This window comes from Lissotriton helveticus, chromosome 9 (assembly GCF_964261635.1).
Source record: "Lissotriton helveticus chromosome 9, aLisHel1.1, whole genome shotgun sequence".
NCBI lineage: Eukaryota > Metazoa > Chordata > Amphibia > Caudata > Salamandridae > Lissotriton > Lissotriton helveticus.
Window position 1 is genome coordinate 545,122,298 of NC_136070.1, and position 26,307 is coordinate 545,148,604.

General features: G+C 44.5%; 1 protein-coding gene across 1 annotated transcript in view; it reads left to right on the forward strand.

Annotated features, from left to right (window-relative positions):
• Positions 1 to 26,307, forward strand: part of LOC144781527 (solute carrier family 22 member 20-like) — a 336,644-nt gene that overhangs the window by 31,390 nt on the left and 278,947 nt on the right. The gene's annotated exons all lie outside the window — the stretch shown is intronic.

Genomic DNA, 26,307 nt, shown 5'->3' on the forward strand with positions numbered 1-26,307 from the left:
ACTATAACTCATGCCCCTGCAACTCACAGCCTTGTCATCAAAGATGTAATTTCAGATGTAGCAGTGATGTTATCAATGATGTCATAGAACAAATCATGAGTGATGTAATATAGGAGGTAATTAGTAGTGCATGGTGAGGGCGAAAGTTTTAGTTATCGTAGGGCACGAGTTGTAGTTACTAAAGATAACTATAACTGGTCAATTTGAGTGTTTTTTTAGTTTAAAACATTATATTGGCACTTGGACTTTCACCTACCTATGACGTCACTTTAATCTTTTTTTCAGCATATTTCTAGTTTTTTTTAACATAAAGTCACATTTTATTACCATACATATAGCCAACTTCCAGTATCACACAGCCAAAAGCAGTGCATGGTGATGGTGAGGTGGGTGTTTTGGTGGTGGTAGGGGGGGAGTTACCCACGGGGCCTGGCCATATCCTCACTGAATTTGCACCAAGATGTAAAAAAATGTGTTTGACCACAGGTCGGGTCCTCTGGGACTTCACAACCAGGCGGCCTTGGGGTCAGGCTATCCCTACCCTGTTCACTTATGTATTTTTTTAATCTTTCTTTTAGGACTCAGAAATAAGTTGGCAGGGCAGTCCTCTGAGAAATAGGACAGGCCTCAAGCAGCAGGGCAGTCCTCTGGGAAACAAGGAAACCCTCAAACAGCAAGACAGTCCTCTGGTAGCAGCAGGGCAGCCCCCTGAAGAAAGAGTCTGGTTTTAAGCTGCAGGGCAGTCATTTGAAAAACAAGGCAGACTTTAAGCAGCAGGGCAGTCATTTGGAATACACAACAGTGCTTCTGAAGTCTTCCACAGGTCCAGGAGTATATCTTGAATGGGTGTTCAGAAGGCCCAATATTTATGCCTGGTGCCAACCTTTGAAGTGGGGGTGACATTCTGGCCATCCCCACATCTGACTCTGGAAAGTTCCTTCCCTCTCCTGCCAAGGCTCCAGGTAGTCTAAGGTGACAAAGGACTGGTGTCAAGTGCCTTTGAGAATATGTTAGAGGCAGTCCTTTGAAATTTAAGTGAGGCAGGGAACAGCTCCTCCCCAACCATCCTGGCAGGATGGCCCATACTTCCAACCCCTAGTCTCTCTTTGTCTCATTGTCTGCAAGGAATACACAAAGGGCAACTGCCAAACTATTCACAGGCATATGACCTAGGACACAGGCACCAAACGGTTAGTACAAGAACATTCCTACAATTGGCATTTTCAGAATTGTGGCCTAGAATCTGACTTCACCTTTAAAGCGGATTTTAAATTACAATTCATTTGAGACCAGATATGATATTTCTACCTGTTCTCAATCAGAGGTTATCACTTATTAAATGTAATAGGGTAACCTAATGTTATCCTATAGGAGAGATAAGCCTTACAGTTGTTAAAAATGGATTTAGGAGTTTTTCACAACCAGGACATGTAAAACATAAAAAACACATCTCCTACTTTTTCAATACAATGCACCCTACCCTGTGGACTGCTTAGGACGTACCTTAGGGGTGACTTATATGTATTAAAAAGGATAATTTCTGCCTGGCAAAAGCGGTATTTTGACAGGTTGAATTGGCATTGTAAAAAAACGGCAGTACAGGCTGCAGTGGCAGACCTGAGACATGTTTTAAAGGGCTACTTTAGTTAAGGGCACAATAAGTGTTGCAGGTCCACCAGAAGTTTTAAATTTACAGGCCCTCTGTACATGTAGTAACATTTTACAAGGGACTCATAAGCAAATTAAATGTGCCAATTGGGTGTAAGCCAATTTTGCAATGTTTAAAGGAGAGAGCACAAGACCTTTAGCACTAGTTAGCATTTGTAAGAGTAGACTTGAAATACTGGCACTGTTCCTCTGGAGCTGGAGGAAACAAGCATTAAAAACATACTTACACATAGATGTGCCTCTCACAGACTGATATCTCTTATCAATTGCAAAATAAAAAAACTTCAGAAAGTATTAGCGACTCGCCTACTTGCAATCTCCACTGACTTGGTACATAAAGATCAGAATGGCTTTATGCCTTGTCAATCCACCAGACACGGCATTTGTAGATTACACAATGCTATTTCCCTAACACCCAACTACATGAACCTCTAGCTCTATTATAAATCAATTTTGAAAAAGCTTTTGGTAGCATTTCAAAGAATTATTTATTCCTTCTATTGAGACATCTGAGCTTTGGATCAACATAACTCTCCTATATCAAGCTCTTATAAACAATATCACAGGCCTATTTTAGAGCGGGAGGGACCCTGTTGTGCTCCTTTCCTTTGAAGAGGCACAAGACAGAGATGTCCAATTTTACCTTTATTATTTGAGTTGGCAGTGGAGCCACTTACACAGGCAATAAGGACAGACAATCACATCAAGGGGTTTGGCTGGTCGGATACCTGTGTGAATATGGTCTCTGTATATGCTGATGACCTTCTTCTGTATGTGTTCCTACTGGCAAGGTTAGGCCGAGTGATAACGGGCACATTAGACACCTTCAGCACTCTCCCCGTCTTAAGGTCAATTAGAACAAGACAAGGCGTTTTCCAATCGAGTGGTCCCAGGAAAAACGTACATGGGCATGCAGGGTTGACTGTCAAACACTCAGGATTTTGATATCTTGGGATAAATATAGCTGACAATGCAATAGGTGCTAACACCCACAATATAATGCTTTGCTTACCACTGTTCGAAGAGACATGCAGAAATGGACTAAGCTCTCTTTCTCAATACTGGGTCAGATAGCACATATAGAGATGATGATTCTCCCCAAATGCTAATATATCATGCAAAACTATCCTTTTTACATACTAGGCTATTTGTTACTCTGCAGCTTTGTAATTTGTAGTCTCATGAATCTTATTCTAGAGGCTGTGGTACATAAAATATAGTTACAACATGATTATACCCCGGCACTCTAAACGTTTAAATGCCCAAATATGACCTTGATAAGTTAGTATCGAGAGGACAAGGGTTCAGTATATCACAGGCAAACAACAGAGATGTGTTCATACAAAATTTGCTTCCATTGAATGTGTACAGGTGTTTTTGAAAAACAATTATATGACAATTTCTGTCAGGACTGTAAGTACCCCTATTCTAAAACAGGTACAAATAGAAAAACAATCCTACAAATATCGTGACACAAAACAGTCCTTATCAGCATGCACGAGAACAGCCGACACGTGTTTTGTTACATCAGTCAATCAATCAGTGAATTTGTAGAGTGCGCTACTTACCTGTGAGGGTCTCAAGGCACTGATGGGAGGGTGTGCTGTTACTGCTCGAAGAGCCAGGTCTTGAGGAGATTCCTGAAGGTGAGCAGGTCCTGGGTCTGCTGCAGGTGGATGGGGAGGGTGTTTCAGGTCTTGCTGGTGAGGAAGGAGAAGGATCTGCCGTCAGAGGTAGTTCGTTGGATGCGCAGGACGGCGGCGAGGGCAAGGCTGGCGGAGCGGAGCTGGCGGGCGGGGGTGTAGAAGTTGAGTCTGTTGTTCAGGTAGGCTGGTCTGGTGTCGTGCAGTGCTTTGTGTGCGTGGCTGAGGAGCTTGAAGGTGATCCTCTTGTTGACAGGGAGCCAGTGCAGGCCTCTTAGGTGGGAGGTGATGTGGCTGCGTCGAGGGATGTTGAGGATCAGGCAGGCGGAGGCATTCTGGATGCGTTGCAGCCGTTGTAGGTGTTTGGCCGGGATTCCTGCGCAGAGTGCATTACCGTGGTCCAGCCTGCTGCTGACAAGGGCTTGGGTCAGCGTTCTTCTTGTTTCGGTCCGGATCCACTTGTAGATCCTGCGGAGCATTCGAAGGATGTTGTAGCAGGAGGAGGAGACGGCGTTGACCTGCTTCAACATGGAGAGGGAGGAGTCGGAGAAGAATCCTAGGTTGTATGCGTGGTCCGTGGGTGTCGGTGCTGTTCCCAGTGTGGTCGGCCACCAGGAGTCGTCCCAGGCAGAGGGGATGGGGCCGAGGATGAGGACATCCGTCTTGTCCGAGTTCAGTTTCAGGCGGCTGCTCCTCATCCATTCGGTGACGGCCTTCATTCCCTCATGGAGGTTGGTTTTGGTGTTGTGCGGGTCCTTGGTGAGGGAGAGGATGTGCAATACACTAAACAGCACAGCACAATCAGGGTGTCTACTTAGGAAGGGGCAGAAGAGCGGCAGCAGCGGGCTCTACGGGCGCGACCTCGCACTGGGAGGCAGCATCGGCGAGGCGTCAGCAGGTGGAGCTGAGTGGCGGTCGGGGAGGCGGCTCGGCCTGCTAGCAGGTCAGAAATCACCCCGATCGCCCGCCAGCAGGCACCTTTTGAGGCAGGGAGGGGGGAGCAGCTGGGAGGCGGGAGCGGGGCGGTCGGGGAGGCGGCTCGGCCTGCGAGCAGGTCAGAAGTCATCCAGTGACTTCCTCAAGGCTCTCAAAGTAAATTCAGTAGTCCCGTTATTAACCGACCGTATTCCATGATAGACTGTACAAGATGTGGTTATAACCGCGGAATCCAAATGTGTTCTAAAAGTTCAGAGTTTGCCCATAAAATTCGCTTGCTGAGCAAGGAGAATCCAAATTGTCGGCTCAAAGACAGCTATTGGTAAGCTTAATTTAAGCACATTGTACATCAAATAAAGGTATACGGTTTTCAAAAATGTCGTATTTCCAATTATATTATCTGTCTACCCAATTCAGTTTCAAGGGTGTCGTAGTCACAAATAAGTTGTCAGTCTGCCCATTCCAAATACGAAGGATACTGTATGCTGTTCAACATGTAGCCGCAGAGTTCCAAGTTCACTGATTTGCACATAAAAAGCTTTTTTTTTGCAAATCAGTGAACTTGGAGCCCACAACTGCGAACGGCTTATTTGCATGTGAGGGGCCTATCATAGCCCTGATCGGCATTGGAATACTGGTGAAACTCTGCCAGAATAATAGGTATCCTATCACAGGGTGGTATGACCACCTCCCAGACAGGGTTAAGTGTATTGGGGCAGGGTGGGGGTGCTTGCCAGCGCAACATAGTCTGCATGAAGGGCATACTTAATGCCCGCCATGCATAGTCCAGCTCGAACCAGTTCAGGGATCCATTGGCTCCCGCTCAGGTGCGAAACTAGACAAAGGACAGGGTGTATCCTCCCCCTTGTCCAGCCACTCTTTAGGGAGGGACTCCTGAATCGTCCCAACCATTTCCTTAGGGTATTTAAGGGCTTACCTGTGAGGTGGTCCCTAGATTTGTCATGGGACAAGATTCTTTTCAGACACCACTCCTTCTTCGACCACCTGGGCACTCTGGACTTCGCCAGACTTTGCTCTGGGCATCAAGACTGCAAACAGGAAGGCTCCTGCTTTTTTTACCCTGCTCGTCTGCTGCAACCTCTGTGCCTGTGCCCCATACAGGAACCTTCCATGGCCTGTGGGCATCCAACACACCTGAAGAAATCTCCCTTGAAGTGAAGGAATCACTTCCCTGTATCTGCAGGCACCACAACTAAGCTGGCCGGACTGCTGATCCTGGGCTCCGACGAACTCTGAAAGGCTCAGCAACACATAGGGTGGATCTTCACATCTCTTGAGGCCTGCCCTAGTATCCCTCGACAGCGCCGCAGGAACCGAACCCCTGTGCACTGCTTTGACTTTCAGTTTCAAAGGCTTGTTGGCTTCCTTCCACCAAGATCTTCGGGATCCAAGTAGCCCCAACCTCAAGCATCTCCTGTGGCCAAGATCTGCATCCTCACCACTTGCACTGTGGGCCGACATCTTTGGTGAGCTGCTCGAGGTTCTCTCTCTACCCCAGTGCCTCCGGCCTGTGGGTCCTCTTGAGACTCATCTGTGCATTCTTTGGCCTCCCTTGAATGCTCTGGGCCTGCCCTGACTCCCCTGCTTGTGGTGTTCCATCGGACACTTTCACCTTCCCCAGCAGTGGCATCTTCCTGAAGTCCTCCATTGGTTCGACAGCGGTTTCCGACGCCACATCACACCTATGCACCCTGCTTCCCTGGTGCAGGTATCCTGATTCCTAAGGTATCCACTCCAACCTTCTGTCTTCCACGGGTCCACTGGGAAGGTTCCTTCTTCTTTAAAATTGCAACCGCGACTTACCCATTGGCTTGCATTGGTCCAGCGGCTGTGTTCCCACTTTATACACGGCCTCTGTGGGGCTCCTGGCTACTTCCCTCAGGTGGTTCCTTAGGTCCCCAGCAGTTCTACGACTTTGTGGTATAGACTGGACTCGAGTCGTGGTCTGTATACCCCTAGTTAAGTATATGAGTGGGTGTCCCCCTGGAGACCACTGTGTATTCCGTGCTACTTACCTGTTTCTATTGGAAAGTATTGTGTGCCTCATGTATATCTCTGGCTAGGCTATTGCTGTATGTGGTAGTGAGTGTCTTATAATAAATACTCATTTTTACAAATACACTGTGTGGTTCTTTTTCACTTAATCTATACCTATAAGATTATGTTCTGGTAAAACAAGCTGCTTTATACTCCTTCTGGACTAAGCCTGGGGGCTGCTTTCCACAGCTACCACATAGAGAGCTTTTTTTATTAAGTTGTCTAAGACCACTAAAATCACCATAAGGGTTGTCTGGATTTTGGTGCAAGGTGTCCACTTACATAAGTGGACACCATAAAACTTTTGGGTGTATGGGATGAAAGGGCGCTCATATAGTCGTTATCACTTGATATAACTTTAGCAAAGCAAGTCAGTTTGGTGCATCAAAAAACATGGGAAGAGAACACCCTTCTTCCCGAAACTCAATCTGAGATTGAAAACTATTAAACAATACTTCTTGGAGCACACATGTACAGTCAAAATCTTAATTCGTAAATATAAGAAGAATTCAGCAAAAAATATCATTGGGGCTCTTGTTGTTCTTTTCTTTATTTTCATCACACTCCAATTATTTTGTGCCAATGCATTTTGCCCTGGTAGGGTTTACCTACGGCTTCGTCAGGGCTGGAAATAATACAGATTGTATATTTTTAATTATAAACAGTAGCACTATGAGTCAGTGCCAATAAAGCCCACAATATTGCAACCAAGTGCAAAGGAACTAGTCAAATATTCAGTATGAGTGTCATTATGCAACAGTCCTAATTGTATACTTCCAAACAACATCATACATTGTAGAGCATCAGTAAATGTTTAAGTCTGTAGAAATAAGCATGTGGTCCTTTAACATCTAGTTCATGGTGACAACGTGATCATTCAACTATTGAACCTTGAAGTGACCAAGGTGTTGTTATGTTTAAGTAACCCATGTGAAAGTGGCAAGTAAATGTGCATCTAATTTGATGCCGGTACCTTAAGTTTTTCTCAGGTATTGAATCCTAATGGGGTAGAGGAGAATCTCTTATTACTTCTAGAACACGCGAGGCAAGGCTTCATAATTATAAACTGCTTATCATAAATACAACATGAGTATATGAAATCTAGTCCTACCTCGCTGAATATATTAAGCGTTGTCCACTACGTCTACAAAGTTCCTCAAAGTGACCAGTTCAATATTCAGTTTCAAGTCATAAATTATCACGGACCGCATTAATATTGAGTCCAGTAAATCCGAATGACGATTTCAGTATAAAGTATGCAATGTTGTAATATTCAGTCGTTCTCCACAATACTGGTACAGTATTGCCAAATATCCTAAAACTGAAGGGCATTCCCAAACCAACCTTGTAAATTAAATCGAGGGCTGTGCAGCAGTAATTCGACAAAAAATAACTCTAATTTAATTTGACAATTGGACATTCCCTGATTCCCTCTTCACCGTTATTTCTAATAGGTGGCCGAGGCTACCAATTTACGTAGCGATACTGACCTATACTTAGACTGCGGAGAATCTGGTCTGATATAGCCGAATTGGGCACTGAGACGAGAGATTCATTTTGGGATTATTGACCACATTGTCTTTTCTAGAGGTAAGAGGAGATTTCGATTTAATTTACAAGGTACCGGCATCAAATTAGATGCACATTTACTTGCTACTTTCACATGGGTTACATAAACATAACAACAACTTGTTCACTTCAGGGTTCAGTAGTTGAATGATCACATTGTCACCATGACCTAGATGTTAAAGGACCACATTCTTATTTCTACAGACTTAAAAATGTACTCTTGCTCTACAATGTATGATGTTGTTAGGAAGTATAAATGTAGGACTGTTGCATAATGACACACACTGAATATTTGACTAGTTCCTTTGCACTTGGTTGCAATATTGTGGGCTCTATTGGCACTGACTCATAGTGCTACTGTTTGTAATTAAAAATATACAATCTGCATTATTTCCAGCCCTGACCAAGCTGTAGGTAAACCCCACCACGGCGAAACGCGTTGGCACAAAGGGATTGGAGTGTGGTGAAAATAAAGAAAAGAACAACAAGAGCCCCACTGATATTTTTTGCTGAATTCTTCCTATATTTACGAATTAAGATTTTGACTGTACATGTGTGCTCCAAGAAGTATTGTTTAAGTGTACACCATATACCAAGCCAGCTTCTCACATCGAGGCTTACTATTTCACCAGTGTCAGACCCCTCCTCCAGTCCAGCAGGCCTTTCATCCCTTACGTGTATGCGGGCATACTTCTAAGGGACAACAAGGAAAAAAGAGACAACATGCTGCTCAGTCCTATAGTGTGTCCTTATCTGTACACACATCCTGTCAGAAGCAGGAGCCAATATTTACTTCAAGGGTTGCAAACTATCACGACAGACGAGCGGATGCACCGAATTGTCCATCAGGTCTATGCCCCCCCTCCTTTCCTTTCTACCCTGCTGCATCTTCCATATACTTCAAGGTGGCTGACAGAGGGCCATCTGCCTGTTTTACTGCATGAAGTGCAGGCCCTTTTGGCCAAAGGGGCCATGGAGAGGGAGTAAGAACTGGGTGTTAGTTCTGCTACTTCCTTGCGCTGAAGAAGGACAGTGACATTTGCCCTATATTAGAATATCACTCCCTGAAAGACTTCCTATGCAAGGACAAATTCAAGATGCTCACGTTAGCCCATGTCCTAAATTCTCTTGATCCTGTAGACTGGATGGTGGCATTGGACCTGCAGGACACATCTCCATCTTGCCGACCAACAGGTAGCTGCAGTTCATGGTGGGCCATGTGTAATTTCTTTTTGCAGTGCTTCCCTTTGGCTTTCTAACATCATTGGGGTTCACTATCAATTTGCCAAAGTCTCTCCTGACTCCTTTGCAAATGTTCGCGTTCATCTGAGACATTCTGGAAGTGGTACTGTTTTGTGCCTTTCCTCCTGAGTGGGGAGTCCAGGACATTAGGGCTATGATCTTGATGTTTTGACCTCGGTCCTGGACCTCATTACTGATGGCTCTGTGGCTCTTGGGTTTGTTGACCTCCTGCATCCTGCTAGTTAAACACTTCAGGTGGCACATGCGGGGACTTCAGAGGGATCTAAAATCTTAGTGGGTACAACATCTGGAAAACCTGTTGGATTCTGTTGAAATTATGAACAAGATTGCAAAAGATCTGCAGTGGTGGCTACAGGACCCACGATTGGGTTAGTGGAAATCCCCTCTCCTTGCCCCACCCAGAGCTTACGGTGGTCATGTATGCATTATTGCTTGGTTGAAAACAGCAACTGGGAGAGGTGGAGATCAGAGGCATCTGGTCTCCAGCAGAGACTTAACTTACCATACGTTTTATTGAAGTTAAGGGCAATTTGCTTGGCATTGAAGGCCTTCCTGCACATCACCAAAGGGAGACTGGTGGGAGTGCTCATGGACAACAACTCCGCTATGTGGTACTGCAACATGCAGGGCAGGCTGGGGTCCTGGGCTTTGTGCTAGGAGGCCGTTTGCCTTCTGGCGCCAAGATCACAGATAACATCTGTACGTGGAAGTGGCACTGGGCATCTTCCAGTTATAGGGAGAGCCCTGGCTCAATCTTTTTGTCACCACTTAGAATTGCATTGTCAACACTTTTGACCACTGAAGTTTCCAAAGCGGTGACCTTTCTCTGCTAAATGTCTTTTATGTAGATTGGAGCTTCATGCCTTCCCACCACTGCCTGTCCTTCCCCAAGTTCTGTAAAAGACTGGAAACGGCTGGGCCCAAGTCATCTTAGTGCGAAAAGAACAACTGATGGACAGAATGCTGAACAACTTACCCCCAGTAGAGAGTTCTGGGCCTACATCCATCGTTTTTTTGTTCACTGTGCTACTCCAGTTTGGACCTAGCCATATGGAAACCAGTCTTGACCCTGCTCCCCAAGGGAACAGTCCAGCCCGAACTGCCAAGCCAGGTCCTCCCTGGTCTGGAAACAAGCAACCTAGGACTTGTTTTGGGGTATCACCCCTCATCAGCCAGGATAGCCTGAATCGTAATGGTGTGCACAGGACCCAAGTCTGGGTTTCCCCGTCCAACTTGCGGTGACAAAACTGATTTGCATATGGCTGGGTCCAAACGAGAATGGCGTGGTGAGCAAAAAACAATAGATATATGCCCAGATCTCTGACTGGGGGTGGATGTTTGACATGGTAAACGTCATTTACAACGCGGTGTTTACACCGCACGACCTTTACCAGGCTGCCATTACAACGCAAGTCATTAATATGACTTGCGCTGGATGGCGCTCTTGGTTAAGGAATATTGTGATTTTCTATTCCAACACCTTCCCTACTGTTACGTGGGCTGGTGTGGGAATAGATAATTATAATAATCCTCAATCCGCGCCCTCCAACGCAAGTCGCTGTAACGACTTGCGTTGTAAAATCTGTGATCTAAAGTACCGCGATCAAAATGATCGCGTTATACTATCATACATCCGTTTGACAATATTCAGCATTCCATCCATCAATTATTCTTTTTGCATATGTCACCCCAAGTAGGACAAGGATTCCCAGACGTGGTTCCCCTGCTCGCTATGCCACTGGATTCAGGATATCGGGGTGATATATATTCAGCATTCCGTCCATCTATTGTTCTTTTTGCACAAGTCATCTTAGTGGCACCAGATTGGGCGAAGAAGGTGGCCTGAACTCCTGGGCATGAGCATCTGTCCGGTATTCAGACAAAATATAAAAAATAAAATAACGCCAAAAATAAATATTGAGTTTGAAATCTTGTCATACAGAAATATCATGGGCAAGAATATCATTGTCAAGAATATGGATTTTAAGGTAAGTAATAATGATTTTATCAATATCAACATTATTAATATTGTTTGCAAAAATATAGTTGTCAATAATATTTCTTTATTATTTTGATGTATTTTAGTATATATTTTAATTGTATATGTTATACATTGTTTCTATAATTATTGTTACTGTTTTTTAATATAGTTTTTAGGTTTAAAGCATTTTATTGGTGCAACACAAAGGAACAAACATACAGAGCGTATGAGGCATCAGGTCACTGCGGCCAGGGCCACGCTCTCGGCGTTGCGTCTTCAAAGGATATTTCAACCGCAGACTAGTCCGCAGCGACATTTAAAGACAGGCAGTGTTGCAGTAATAGAACAACCCTCCCCTCCTGAACTCTCCCCCCAAGCCCCAACTCCCGGATCCCCTGCCCCCCCTACCCCCCTTCCTCCAGTGCGCAGGTCTGTCCCCTGCTGTCTACCCTGGCCGCTCTTTAGCGAAAGAGACTAATCCTGTATCCATTCAAGTGGTCGATTCTGCAGGTGTCGTGAGCCTCAAGAGGCGGAGGTATTTGTGGCAGGTGAGTTCCCTGAATTCAGTGAGTAGCAGAGACTAACACGGCTGCCAGAGATCGTCAAATTGCTCTATATCCCCTGCCACTGTGAGCAACAGTTTCTCCATGCCCAGTACATGCCACTGTCTATGGAGCCAGCCCGTGATAGAGGGAAGCGTGGTGGTGCGCCAGTGTAGTAAGATGTTGTGAACTGCTGAGCCTAATGCGATAGCTATCTGTCTGCCTCTGCGAGATCTGAGGGGATACATTAATCTGTGTGGGAGTCCTAACAAGATGTATGCTGGGAAGCGTGGCAGTTCGGTGTCAAAATGGGAATTTACCTCATCTAACACTTCTTTCCAGTAAGAGTCTAGGAGCGGACCTTCCCATAGAATGTGTGTCAGTGGGCCCACTTGCCCGCATCCCCTCCAGAAAGCGCTGTCCTTACTACGGTCCATTTCATGTACCCGTTCTGGCGTATAGTACCAATAGGTAGAGACCTTAGTCAGTGTTTCAGTGAGTCCCATGTGGTATGCCGAGTGCCTTGCCCTGTAAGATATCTGCTCCCATTCCTTATGGCTCAGTGTCCTGCCTAGTTCCCGTTCCCCGCGCTCTCTCCCCGGGTTGTAAAGGTGTGAAGAAGGTGGTTGCAGTAGCTTATAGAGGTCTGTAATCAGTTTCGCATCCGACGTGCGCGTCAAGAGCCATCTCTCATAAGGGAGGAGTTGCCTATCGGCCGCTTCCCGTACCTGTTGGTGTAGCGTCCAGTGGCGACCCTGCATGTAGCGGAGTCTTTCAGACTCTGGGAATGAGTGTACCTGTCGGAAGTGCGGGAAGGGGATGACCCCTTCTGGGCCGTACATATGACACAGGGCCCGACACCCGGCCGCTCGCCAGTGGGTAAAGGCCCCCTTTTCCATCCCCGGAGTAAAGTCCGGGTTGTCCACCAGCGGTGTGAGTGGCGACGGGAATGTGGTAAGATTGTGAACGAGGTTGGTGGCATCCTAGACCCGCAGGGGCACCCTGGTGACAAATGAAGCATATAAATTTGTGGGGCGATGAGGCCGGCGCAAAAATGGCACCTCCTGCAGGGGCCGGCCCGCCACCACCTGGTCCTGGAAGAGCCAGTGCTTGTCCGATTCCCACCTACTCCATTCTACGAGATAACGCAGCTGTGCCGCTTGGAAATATTTGCGGAGATCCGGTATCCCAAGCCCTCCAGCCTCAGGGGCCAACATAGAAAGCGTCCTCCGCATTCTGGGCTTCCTGCCTTGCCAAATAAAACGCGAGAGGTCTGCCTGTGTCTGTTGGATCCACCCAGCGGGCGGTTGGAGCGGTAAGGCCCTGAACAGGTACAGAACCTGGGGTAAGACCGTCATTTTTACTGCAGCTATTCTGCCGAACCAGGAAAGGGTGCTGCGATTCCACCGCCCGAGTTCCTCCCGGATCTTCTTGCCCAGTGCGGTGTAGTTAGCTGTCACCATGGCCGGCAAGGTGGGAGCCAGCTGGATCCCCAGGTAAGGCACCAGATCCGACGACCAGAGCATTGGGAACAGGCCTTGTAGATAAGATCTAGTGGCTGGCGCAAGGGAGATGTCCAGGGCCACCGATTTCCCCATGTTCATTCTGAAACCCGCAACAGCAGCAAAGGAGTCCAGCTCCTCAATGCACACCGGAAGGGCAGACCGGGGCTCATCTAACGACAATATAATGTCGTCCGCATAGAGGCTTATGGTGTGAGTAAAGCCCCCGAACCGTACCCCGTTGCCGCCGGATTGATACGATTCCGTTGGGCGAAGGGCTCCATATAAAGGGCGAAGAGCAGGGGCGAGAGCGGGCACCCCTGCCTAGTCCCTCTCTCAATGTCAAAGCTCCGGGAACTGTAAACATTCACCCGTACTACTGCTGTCGGGAATTTATAGCAATTAAGGATCATGGATCGAAATTTCTCTCCTATACCTACCTTCCTCAGGACTTGTTCTAGATAGGGCCAATGATTAATATAGTTTTTAAAGTTTGAGTAGTTTTGAAATGTCATTTAATATTTATTTGTCATTTTTAGTACCATAGCAGGTTGGGGCTTCAGGGTGGGAAGTACATTAATTAATAATTAATTTGTATTCATATTAATTATTTAATTGATAATTATTTATGTTAATTATATACTTATGTTTTTTTAAGTTAAGTTTTAGGTCAGGTTGTGGGCTTTGTAGGAGTATATGGTGGGAAGTAAATTAATTACAATTAATTAATATATCATTTTTATTAAATATTAATTGTGTAATTGATAATTATTTTGTTACTTAATAATATAAATGTATAATAATTATTTTAATGAATATTAATTATGGTAAATGTGTAAATAAGATGTTCTTTAAGTTATATATTAGGTGTGAGTTGCTGTAGGTGTAAAGGGCGGGAAGTTAATTAAATACAATTAATTTATTGTTAGTTAATTCATAATATTAAATGCTTAGTTGATAATTATATAAAATATGCTATTATGATTTTTTTAAATGTATACATTAGGTGTAGATTGTTCATTTAGGATGAATGAAAGGTGGGAAGGTAATTAAATATATTCATTTTATTATTAGTTAAATATTACTAATATTGTTATAGAGTGTAATTATATAAAATGTGTAAGTACTATAATTTTAAGAATACGTTTTACATTTGTGCTGTCTACTTTATGGAGGTAGAAAGTTATTTAAGTAATAACAAACAGTTAACTATTCCTATTATGTTATTTATTATTATATGCGTTAACTGTACTGTACTTTTTAACTGTCAATAACATTGTATTTATTGGTTGTAATTATTTGGAGAATACAGTTTGATATTTTAATTAACATAACATTTGTATACATTTATAATAAATATTAAACATTGTAAAAAATATGTAATTTGTTTTAAAAAATGACACCTAGATATTTTATATTTAAATATTAATATTTGTTGTTATTTAGTATAGTTTTGAAATTATTTTCTTTTCTTCAAATACATTAGTCTGTTTCTAATGTTGCACAGAGTGCAGTGGGAGTAGTATATTTTATCCTTTTGCAATACATCACTTTCCCTACTCTTGCACTGACTGGAATACGAATAGTAAATTTTACCCCTCCGCAATCCAACACTTTCCCTACTGTTGCACTGACTGGAGTGGAAACAGGAAAATGAATCCCTCCACAATCCAACACTTTCCCTACTGTTGCACTGACTGGAGTGACTGGAGTGGGAATAGTAAATGTAACACCCTGCAATACAACACTTTCCCTTCTGTTGCACTGCAAGGCGTGGGAATAATAAACTTTACCCCTCCACAATTCACCACTTTCCCTACTGTGTCACTGACTGAAGTGGGAATGCTACATTTTACTCCTCCGCAATCCATCACTTTCCCTACAGTTGAACTGATTGGAGAGGGGATTGTAAATTTTACCCTTCAGTAATCTAAGACTTTGTCTACTGTTGCAGTGACTGGAGTGGGAATAGTAAATTTTACCCCTCCACAATCCAATAATTTCCCTACTGTTTCACTGACTGGAGTGGGAATAGTAAATGTTACCCCTCTGCAATGCAAAGCTTTCCCTACTGTTCTACTGACTGGAGTGGGAATAATACATTTTACTCCTCCGCAATCCAACAATCTCCATACTGTTCCACTGACTGGATTCGGAATAGTAAATTTGACCTCTCCGCAATCCAACACTTTCCCTACTGTTGCACGGCGTATGAAGTGGGAATAGTAAATTTTACCCCTCCTGAGCCCAACACTTTCCCTATTGTTGAATAAACTGGAGTGGGAATAGTATGTGTATTGTTTGTAAAATTTGATTGTTTTGGTTCCCATTATTTAAATTGATATGATTATGTTTTTGGGTATTTAAAATTATAATAATTATTATTATTAATGTTTTTAATGTGTAATATATTTTTAGTAAATTGTAGTATTTTATATTGTTAACTTTTTCATTTGCAATTAAATAGTTTATAAAAAAATGTTATGGGGTATATTGTTATATTATTACATTTAAAATAAATTATACATTTATAATCTAAATTAAAAATATGAGTTAAATAATATTTTTTAATTATCAATTTACTGTAAATAAATAAATATATTAATATGTGTGTGTTTAGTTTTGCAAATACGTGTAATAGTTATATTTATTTAAAATTAATTAAACATATTTAATGTGTATTATTTTACTGTTCATTTTTAATATATTTAATATTTAATATTCAGATATATTTGAAAAAACGATATTTTTGAAAACGGTATTAGTGACAACAGTATATTTAATCCTATATTTTTGTCATTTACATTATAAAAGATAGGATGACAATATTTTTGATATTGATATTTCTGTCACAATATTTTTGTAGGACAATATTTTCATCTTCAATATTTTGTAACTGAACCCATCTCTCCTCTGATCAAGCTGGTGGTTCGGGACAACCTTCCATTGGGGCAGTAGTACCTGGTGCTGTATCCGAGCCTGCTCAATTTGCATCTCCATGCTTAAAGATTGAGCAATGGAAGTTCATCTCCTTCTACCTCCTTCTAATGTTATTTTGGAGTGTCATCTCGCCACAAAATCAGTGTAAACCAGTTGTTGGGACAAATTTGTGGATTGGTGCACACCTGACTAGTCGATTCATTACAGGCAAAGTTGACTGAAGTCTTATTGTTTGTTTTATCCTTAGCACAGCAAGGGTTTACTTTGGGCACTGCCAAAGGCTACTTATCAGCTCTATCTGCTTGTTTGCGGTTAAAATCACCTGTTATGATGAGATTTTTGAAAGGTTTGCAACATTTATTTCCACCAAAACCATTTGTGATTCTTCGGAGGGACTAAGACCTTAATTTTTTGATGTGCATCTCTTTCAAGCTGCTGTACAGTTCTCCCTTGAGACTTCCAACCTTGAAGACAGATTTTCTCATTTCCATAACATTGACTAGACTTGTGAGTGAACTTCAGACTCTTTCTGTCAATCCACTGTATACCACCTTATTCCCAGATAAATTGGTTTTGGGGACCAGAGCTTCAATTCTACCGAAACAAATTACTTCTTTTCATGTCGGGAAGGCTATCACCCTTCCGGCAATCTTTACTCAAGCCCATCAACCTAATGAGGAAGGGAGTCTCTATTTGTGTACCCTAAAGAGCATTGCGTTTACGTAACAATGGTAGCAAGGAACATCAAGTTGATGATAATCTCTTTGTGGGATTTTCTGAACCAAAGAACTTCAAGGCAGTGCATAAATGGACCACCTCTTGATGGATTGTTTTCAACACAAAGATCAGCTACATGCTGGTGAAGAAGCAGCCCCCAGAAGACTACACACTCACGCCACCATGGCTAAAGCTGCTTTCACTATGTTAGACTGTGGAGTGCCTGCCTGGTCCTGCAGGGCTTTTTTCATCTGAGCCAGTTCACAGATCCCCCATCTGGAGAGGTACCGCTATGGAATCTATTCACAAGGTGAGAAATCTGGGGTTATAACTAGCCATCAGATAAACAAGTTACTTACCTTCGGGAACAATCTTTATGGTGGATGCCCTGTCTAATTGCAGATTCCTCTCTGACCAGCCTCATTCTGTGAAGTAGGCTCTTTTTTGTTTAAAACAAAGTCCCAAGTCTAGAGTTCTGTACACTGGCCATGCCAATCTGCTAATGGGTTTTGCATCTGAGGGCATAGACAACCTAGAAAACTACTAACGTAAGTGCTCATCGGTGGCACTAATATGTGGCTCCGCTGTTTATTCCTGGAGCGGAATGGTGTTGGCACAGAGCTTCACAATACCACCTGTTGGCATGCTGGAGACCTGCTCTAAAAGTTTTCAGATCCACTCTGACACCTGGGGAATATTCCCAAGGTCAGGAATCTGCAGTTAGAAAGAGTATCTACTAGAAAGATAGCTACGGAGGGTAAGTAACTTGTTCATCAGTAACCCTCTGCAGAAGACAATGAGTTTTATACATGGATTTCAAATTTCAGTAATATTTATGGCACTATTGCCTCTTCCTATGAAGACAGTCTTGGACATAATGATTACAAAATAACAAAAAATGTATATTCAAACTGATTATTGCCATTATGGCTATTGAAAGTAGCCCCTCAAACATATGCGCTGGCACAGATGGTAATCCTATGGATGTTTAAAGACAGAGGACTAGTCTTTGGGTTCCTCTAGTTACTAAAGTCCTAAATGTAGCCAGCAATACATATATCCCGAAATCCTGGGTACAATCCATCATAGTTCCTATTTTTAAAAAGGATGAAAATGGACCCTTCTTTGTATCACTCTGTTTCCTTGATTGTCCCCATTGTAAACAGCACTGGAAGAGTCATCTGGAAATTAATTTTAAATTGTGTAACAGATATGTAGGAAAGTGCCTCTTTTTGTATGATGGTCACCCCCCCAATTTTTCCTTCAAATTCTGATGGTTATGACTCTGACAGTGTAGTGGACCTGCTGCCCTGGTCCCAGTGCCAGTGCTCTCTCCTAAAACTGTTATGTTCAATTTGGTAATCCCAAATTGGCAAACGCTTTACCCCCTTATAAGTCCCTAATTAAATGGTAGCAGGGGTGCCCAGGGCATTAATGGTAAAAGGGTCCCCAGGGATGCAGAACATGTTTGTGCTACTCTGGGTGACCCATGCAATCTACTGACAGCAGGTCTCCCATTGCAACCGCTTGAATTTGACTGTGCCCTCACCCTGTGTGGCACAGACACCTTCAGTGCCTTCAATGTATGTAAGGCACCCCTAAGGAAGGCCTCCTCATCCCAGAAGGCAGTATGCATTATATTTGAGGTATAGACATGAAAGTGATACCTATATGTCCATATGGTGGTGTTTTCTCTTGGAAACCACTATATGTGTTAGCGGTCTGTAGGATAACATGGGCTGCCAAAGTGCACCCTTGAGATTGGCAGCTCCTAAAATAAGTCATGTTTGGTATCAAACAATGTGCCTTCTCACCCCAGACACGATTATCATGCCTTGGGTGACATGGACTGCACCCAGAGGGAACCTTGGAGGTTACTCCCTGGTTGCCCACAGCTTTACTGTGTTCTGGCTGACCAGGCCGCACTTTCCTGCACCTGCTGCCGCCAAGATAGGATTCTGATCTTCTGCCAGGCAGTATGATCACTCCCAGGAGTCAGAGACAAAGGCAGGGTGTAGTAAGTAACCAGGAGACCACAGGAGCAGCAATAGAGGTTTATTGCAGGAAACAGAAGGAGTCACCTCAACACAAGCTGGCCAGGCACAAACTGTCACCAGCTAGAACACTAGAAGGAGACAGAGCCATATACATTCTGGAATGGATGACACAGGTAAGAATTGTGGTGGAGTAAAGGAAATAGAAGAAGGATAAATATACAACACATCTCCTCTCGTAGAATAGAAATAAAAGGAATAAAAGGAAACTTAACACAAAAGAGTAGACATGTCATTGAAAGGAAACTTAGCACATGGCTAAAGAACAATTCCTGAAATAAAGACAAAAGACATCATAGAATGATAAGCGTTCGAACACAAATAATTATAAGCAAAGAGAACATCATATAATTAATACACAAGTAATTATAAGCGGTGAAAACATCAAAATTAATAAGCATTGAAAGGGACACACGTCACCCCTCTAAAAGAACTAATCACAACAGAAATCATTCAAATGAGCAGGAGGTCTACGGCTCCTTTGAGTTCTGATGGCAGGTAAAGAAGGACTTGAAGAAGTAATGGGGTTAGAATCAGTAAAGGAGTTGGGAACGAGATCAGTAATGGAATTGGGAAGAGACACAGCGTGATCAGTAGCATCCCCTCCACCGTCACCCCTAGCCACAGGAACAGGAACCACAGGACTCGGAACCGGAGAAGGAACAAACATGAAGCCTGAGGAGAGAAGATCTTGGACAGGAGAAGGGACAGGAACAGAACTAGGACCAACTACAGAGCTAACGCTACCTTTCTGATAGAGGGCAACCCTCCTTAAGTTCCACTTCTCCCCATTGGAGAGGACAACATAGTGGGGATAGACCATCTTAACCAGAAAAGGACCACGGAACTTGGACAACCCGCCAGAAACACGACCTGACTTTACCTTGACAAGGTCACCTCTCGCAATTTTACCAACTACAACCTTGGTGGAGGTCCCATCACCTTCACGAGGTTTGTGAGAGGAGACCCTAGGAAGCAGACCTACAGAACTACAACTAGAAGCGCCCTTACCGGAAGGAAACATAGAGTCCTTACGAGAAAGCTTGGGGACCACTCTGGAACCATCACCTAAAAGAGACTGACAAAGCAAATTTTTGAGCCAAGAGGGAATGAGTTTGGTGCTGGGAACTCTACCCCTCATCATCTCAAAAGGGGATTTGGAGTGGGAACCATGAAGAGTGGTACAATATGCATAAACCATTTCACTAACAAGGGAAGAGACAGAAGAACCACTGGAGAGGGCCATTTGAACGGTGCCTTTCACCAATCTATTAAGGCGTTCACAGATACCATTACCCTGAGGGTTGTAGAGAGAGGTCCTATGGTGGGAAATACCGCAATCAGACAAAAAGGCTTGCATCTCATGCGAAACCAACTGTGTGCCATTGTCAGTTATAAGAACACTAGGGAAACCTTCTCTAAAAAATAAAGACTTAAGGTGATTAATGGTAGTAGCCGTAGTGATGTCCTTGAGAAACTCCACAGACAACCACTTAGAATGGCAGTCGACAATGACAACAGCAAACCTCTGAGAAATAGGCAGTTCTGCAATGGGACCTATGAAATCTAAGCAGATGGAGTGCCACGGAATTTCCGGGAACTGCAACGCACCCATTTCAGAACCCACTGAAACCTTAAGTCTCTTCTCACCCACCTTGCAGATAGGACAATCCTCGACCCATGAGGAGACCATGGAGTCCACACCGGGCCACCAGAAGTTGAGCTTGAGACGCTGTTGCGTCAGGGTTTGGCCAAGATGACCCTCATGTGCTAAGGAGATGAGCTTCGGTCTCAAATCAGCAGGAGGTACAAATTTGTCACCACGCAATATCACATTGTCATTGCAAACAGACAAATCATCTATGATTTTGAGAAAAGGACGGACAGAGACATGGAGACAGCTCTCTCTGCGTGAACCTAATTTGATGAGCTGAATGACTTCCTGTAACACAGTATCTCTAGACATGGCATCAACCCACTCAGAGCGAGAAAAGGAGCTCTCAGAAAGAAAAAGCACATCGTCGATCCAAGCAACATTCGCATCACATCCCTCCAGACTGAAGCCAACATCAGAACCAGACGGAACAGCCAACCTAGACAGACAGTCGGCCTGGAAGTTCCTCCACCCAGAGATGTGTGAAATGTCAAAGTGGTATTCCTGGAGTTTAGAGGCTAACCTTGCCAACCTCGGAGAACCAAATGCTCCACCCCCAGGAGAAAGAATGCGGATGAGGGGTTTATGGTCAGTCTTAAGGTTGAAGCGGGTGCCCCACAGATATGGTCGAAAATGATGAGCACCCCACGCAGCAGCCAAAGCCTCTTTCTCGATAACAGAATAGTTCTGTTCACATTTCGAAAGGGTACGTGAGGCAAAGGCAACTGGTCTGTCACCATCCTTGTGGGACTGAAGCAAAACTGCACCGAGGCCACAGGCACTGGCATCTACCAACAAAGTGGAGGGCTTGGCAGTATCAAAGGGTGCCAGAACCTTAGCACTGCAGATAGCCTCCTTAATTTCATTAAAACAAGTTTCCATTTCAGGACCCCATGAAAATTTGCAACCCTTCTTCAATAAGGTTCTCAGAGGCAAGGTCTTCTCTGAGAACTTCTCCACAAATTTGGAGTAGTATTCGATCAAGCCCATGAATGACCGCAACTGGTCCTTGTCAGACGGGCAAGGGGCTAAGCGTATTGCATCAAGAAGGTTCTTCTTGGGTCTGACGCCATCGACTGAAATCTCATGTCCCAAGTACTCAATGTTCTCCACAAGAAAAGAGCACTTCTCCCTACGTAGTGTAAGGCCAGTGTCCCAGATTCTGTGTAGGACATTCCTGAGAACAAGGTTGTGGTCAGTCACAGACTCTCCAAAGACCAAGATGTCATCTTGAAAGAATACCACATTTTTGAGCCCCTTAAAGATTTCGCTGACTAATCTTTGAAAGACACTCGCCGCCGAAATCAGCCCAAAGGGAAGACGAGTAAATTGAAAGATACCCTCTGGGGTGATGAAGGCGGTAAGATGTTTCGAGGACTCATGGAGCTTAACCTGATGGTAGGCGCTCTTCAGGTCGAGCTTTGAGAAATATCTCGCCCCCTGAAGAGTGGAAACCATCTCCGTGATGTTGGGTAATGGGAAGGTGTCCGCAACGACACACTTGTTTAGGGACCTGAGGTCCACACAAAATCTCAATTTTCCGTCTGATTTTTTAGAAATCACGACGGGCGAAATCCATGCTGAAGCTTCTGTAGGCTCAATTACACCAGACTGAAGCATCTCTTCAATTAAAAGTTTTACCTCACTCTGGATTGATATAGGAATCCTCCTTACCCGATGCTGCACTGGCAGACTACCCTTCTTTAACTTAATGAGATGGGCATACCCCCGAAGTTCACCCAACTCCTCCCTGAACACAGACCCAAATTCAGACAAGATGAATTCAATAGAGTCATCGTCAACAACCATAATTTGGTTCTTTGCTCTAGGATTGATGACGATGTAGAGGTCATATTGATGTACCCACCCTAGAATAGGCGGGCCATCAATGGAAACATAAACTTTCCCAAAAATAGACCTTTTCTCAAAAGCAATCTCAGATTCAAAGAAACCCAGGATTTCAATTTTCTGGCCATTGAAACCCTTAGGTGAGATATCACTACGCTGTAATTTCACCCCTTCCCAAAAGGCATTGAAAGTAGACTTGGGTATAATGGTATGTCGAGAACCCGTGTCAACCATCAACAACACCTCGTGGGAGTCAATCTTGAAGATGGCTTTGGGTCTGGTTTGTCTCGGATCATCACAGATGACATCAACATCGTCAATGACCAAAAGCCTGTCAGGTTCAACTCCAGAATCATCAGCGTAGTAGTCATCAACAGTATTCACCCTCTGTCTAATTTTGCTCTTGCACATCTTGGAAAAATGTCCGACTTTCCCACACTTCAAACACTCTTTGTTTGATGCAAAGCAAAACCTGGCGTCGGAAGAGTGACTGCTACTGCCACACCTGTTGCAGACTTTGCTTACTGAAGTTTTCTTGACAGTGGGTCTGGGTCTATTTTTTACTACCGCAACACTGTCTCCAGAACAATGTTCACACCCCACAACGTTACCTTTGTCGGTAACCACAGAAACTTCTTGGTGAGGAGTTGACTTGTGCGAATCAAGGACCTTCATGCACTTACTAGACTCTTCAATTACTTTGGCCAGATCAATTGCGTCTTTCAAGGTAGGATTTTTGGCTGCCCATAGTCTCTCTTGGATTTTCTTACTTGAGCACTGGACGACTAATTGATCTCTTATGAGCTCGTCATTCATAGAACCGAACTTACACTTTATAGAAAGCTCTCTGAGTCTGGCCACAAAATCATCTATGGTTTCTGACTCTTTTTGGCTTTGTGTATAGAACTTATATCGGTTCATGATCAGATTCTCTTCCTTTGCAAATCTGATCTCCAAGCGATCAACCGCTTCCTTAAACTCATCAATGTCATGTCCGCCAGCTCTAAGTGTGATAGGTAGGAATCTAAAGACCCTCTGCCCTTCTTTGCCCAAAGTGCTCAAAAGGATAGCTTTTTTCCTTTTGGGTGAAAATTCCTGTCCATCTAGTGCTTCTAGGTAATTGTCAAACATGATATACCAGTCCTCCCAAGGTATTTCAGGTACACCAGGTTCAGGTAGGAACTGGGGAGGCGAATTTACCACAAATTGTTGTGCCATGTTCACTGATTGTAGAGTGAAAACAAAATAACCACAAGTTTTGTACAACAAAAACTAAGAGATTGTAGTAACAGTTCTTACCATTCATAAGGTGTCCAAACAATATTGAAGTACTGCGACAGAGTTAGGCAGAAGTTTTAGGGTAAACGAGTAAATTCCTTTCCAATATCACCAAAAACGGCTGGAAGACAAAGTGAGGTTTGTAATGTAAACACTAGACGACAAAATGGCTGTTGCTGAAAACGAGGCTTGGATTTCGGTTGAAATGAGGCTTGGAGGACAAAGGCCTGAAGGAAAGATGGCCGCTGGCGAAAACGAGGCTTGAATCTGTTTGGGAACGAGGCTTGGAACTCACAGGGAGCGTCTCTCACCAAGGAAACTCGTTGCTCTCGCTTCGGCTGACTCGCGCACAGCTTCTCTGACGACAGCTGGTTTCCAGGGTAACAGGAAGTGGTGTCTCGAGCGTTGCTCGCGCATGCGCTGTACTCACTGCGCAACGACTGACGAGTCTGATGCGTCTCCACGGCAACCGAAGACGGTGTCTCGAGCGTGGCTCACACACGCGCTGCGCTTGTTCAGCAATGGCTCACCAACTCCGTTGTTTGGGTGACGTCAGCGCTGGTAGAGCTCGAGCTCCGCTCCGCTTTCTAGTCTTAAATTAATGGTAGGATTACCAAATTAATTGTAGGATTGCCACAGATGGACGCCTTCACTGGAAACAGAAGAGGAGAACCTTGGCAAGATCTGCACGCCGTAGATTCGTTTCTTGTTGAGGAAAACTCCTGCTTTCCGCTGAAAATCTTGAAAAGTATCAAGATGAGGTCTTCAATGGTACTGGCCAGCAGGTAACGTCGCCAAAATTGTAGTAAGTAACCAGGAGACCACAGGAGCAGCAATAGAGGTTTATTGCAGGAAACAGAAGGAGTCACCTCAACACAAGCTGGCCAGGCACAAACTGTCACCAGCTAGAACACTAGAAGGAGACAGAGCCATATACATTCTGGAATGGATGACACAGGTAAGAATTGTGGTGGAGTAAAGGAAATAGAAGAAGGATAAATATACAACACAGGGCAGGAAGGAAGTCACAACACCCTCCTCCCCAGATGGCTAGTGAATTGGTAGATCGGAGCGTTGAACTTCAAAGGCTACACCACCTCTTGTATGTACCTGACCTGTCAGCCCATGAAGGAAACAACCCTCCCCTTGCTCCAGGTACGTTTGCATGCAGGCAAGGTGAGAAATTAGCTCTTCAGGAGGTGTCCACCCCAAGGAAGGTTGGCCGCACCTCTAGGGTGGGCAGCCTGGTTTCTATATCTACATTTTAATTCTGCCATCTTTAGGAGGGTAGAAATATTAGGTTTTCGGTAGAAAAGGTGAACTACACCACCTGATGTGGTCACCTCAGGGGCGGACTTGCTGCAGGGACTAGATGTCCACTGACTGCTAGCTGCCAAACCCCTAACTTGCCTAAATCTTGGATTTAAGGGACCCCCTAACACCAGTACCTCATATCTGAACAAAGTACTTCAAAGAAGGTCCAAGAGGAGAAGCATGTTACCAACAACAGGATAAACTAAAGAGGGATACATTTTCCCTGAGGTAACAGGCTTGGAATTGAGTGAATTACCCTTGTCCTTGGCCAAAACTCGGCACTCCCAAAGAGAGGGAGCCTTGGGGAAGTTAGAAACACCCTTAATCTCCCCTGGACTAGTGGCACTAGTCTCCCACAAACTGCAGGTAAAAACACTCACCGGATCCAAAGAATCATGGGCCATTGGTCCTGTTCATTGTGGGAGTTTTAGTCTTGCCTGCCCCGAAGTCTCAGGCTGTTACGTTACTCCCCCTGACCCAGTGAAGTTCCCAAAGCTTTTTTGTTGTGCTTAACGCTGCCAAGGCTTGTTGGTCACCAGTCCAGTAACCCCCACACGTGAAACTGCAGCTATGGAGAACAGTGTGAAATAATCTTCCAACATCAGCATCTGTGTACCTGTTGTGTGTTTGGATTTTGTTTCTTACAGCATTGTATAAGCAGTAAAAGCAGAGGCATCTGTGGCTCCCATTCAGCACCAAGGACAGCCAGAACAACTCTGCGCCCGGCCTCCACAAACTAGGTAAAACTGATCAATTTCATCTTGTGTACACTGTCCCGAAGTGAGGGTACAGCTGTGCTCCCCAAAGGATAGGAGCAGGGAGCAGTGAGAGTGGCAGTGCCAATTGCACCCACCACTCCGCTACAACAGCAATGATAACCAGCAAGTAAATGTAATCAATCAATCAATCAAGACATTTGTAACACGCACTACTCACCCGGAGGGTCTCAAGGCGCTTGGGGGGGGTCCGCTACTGCTCGAACAGCCAGGTCTTGAGCTTCTTCCTGAAGGAGAGGTGGTCTTGGGTCAGGCGTAGGTCGGGAGGGAGTTCCAGGTCTTGGCGGCCAGGTGGGAGAAGGACCTTCCTCCTGTTGTCGCTCTTCGGATGCGGGGGACGGCGGCGAGGGCGTGACTGGCTGAACGGAGGTGGCGTTTGGGAGCGTAGAAGTTGAGGCGGCTGTTGAGGTAACTCGGGCCTTGGTTGTGTAGGGCTTTGTGTGCATGGGTGAGGAGCCGGAAGGTAATTCTCTTGTTGACCGGGAGCCAGTGCAGGTCTTTCAGGTGTCTGGAGATGTGGCTGTGTCTGGGGATGTCGAGGATGAGTCTCGCTGAGGCGTTCTG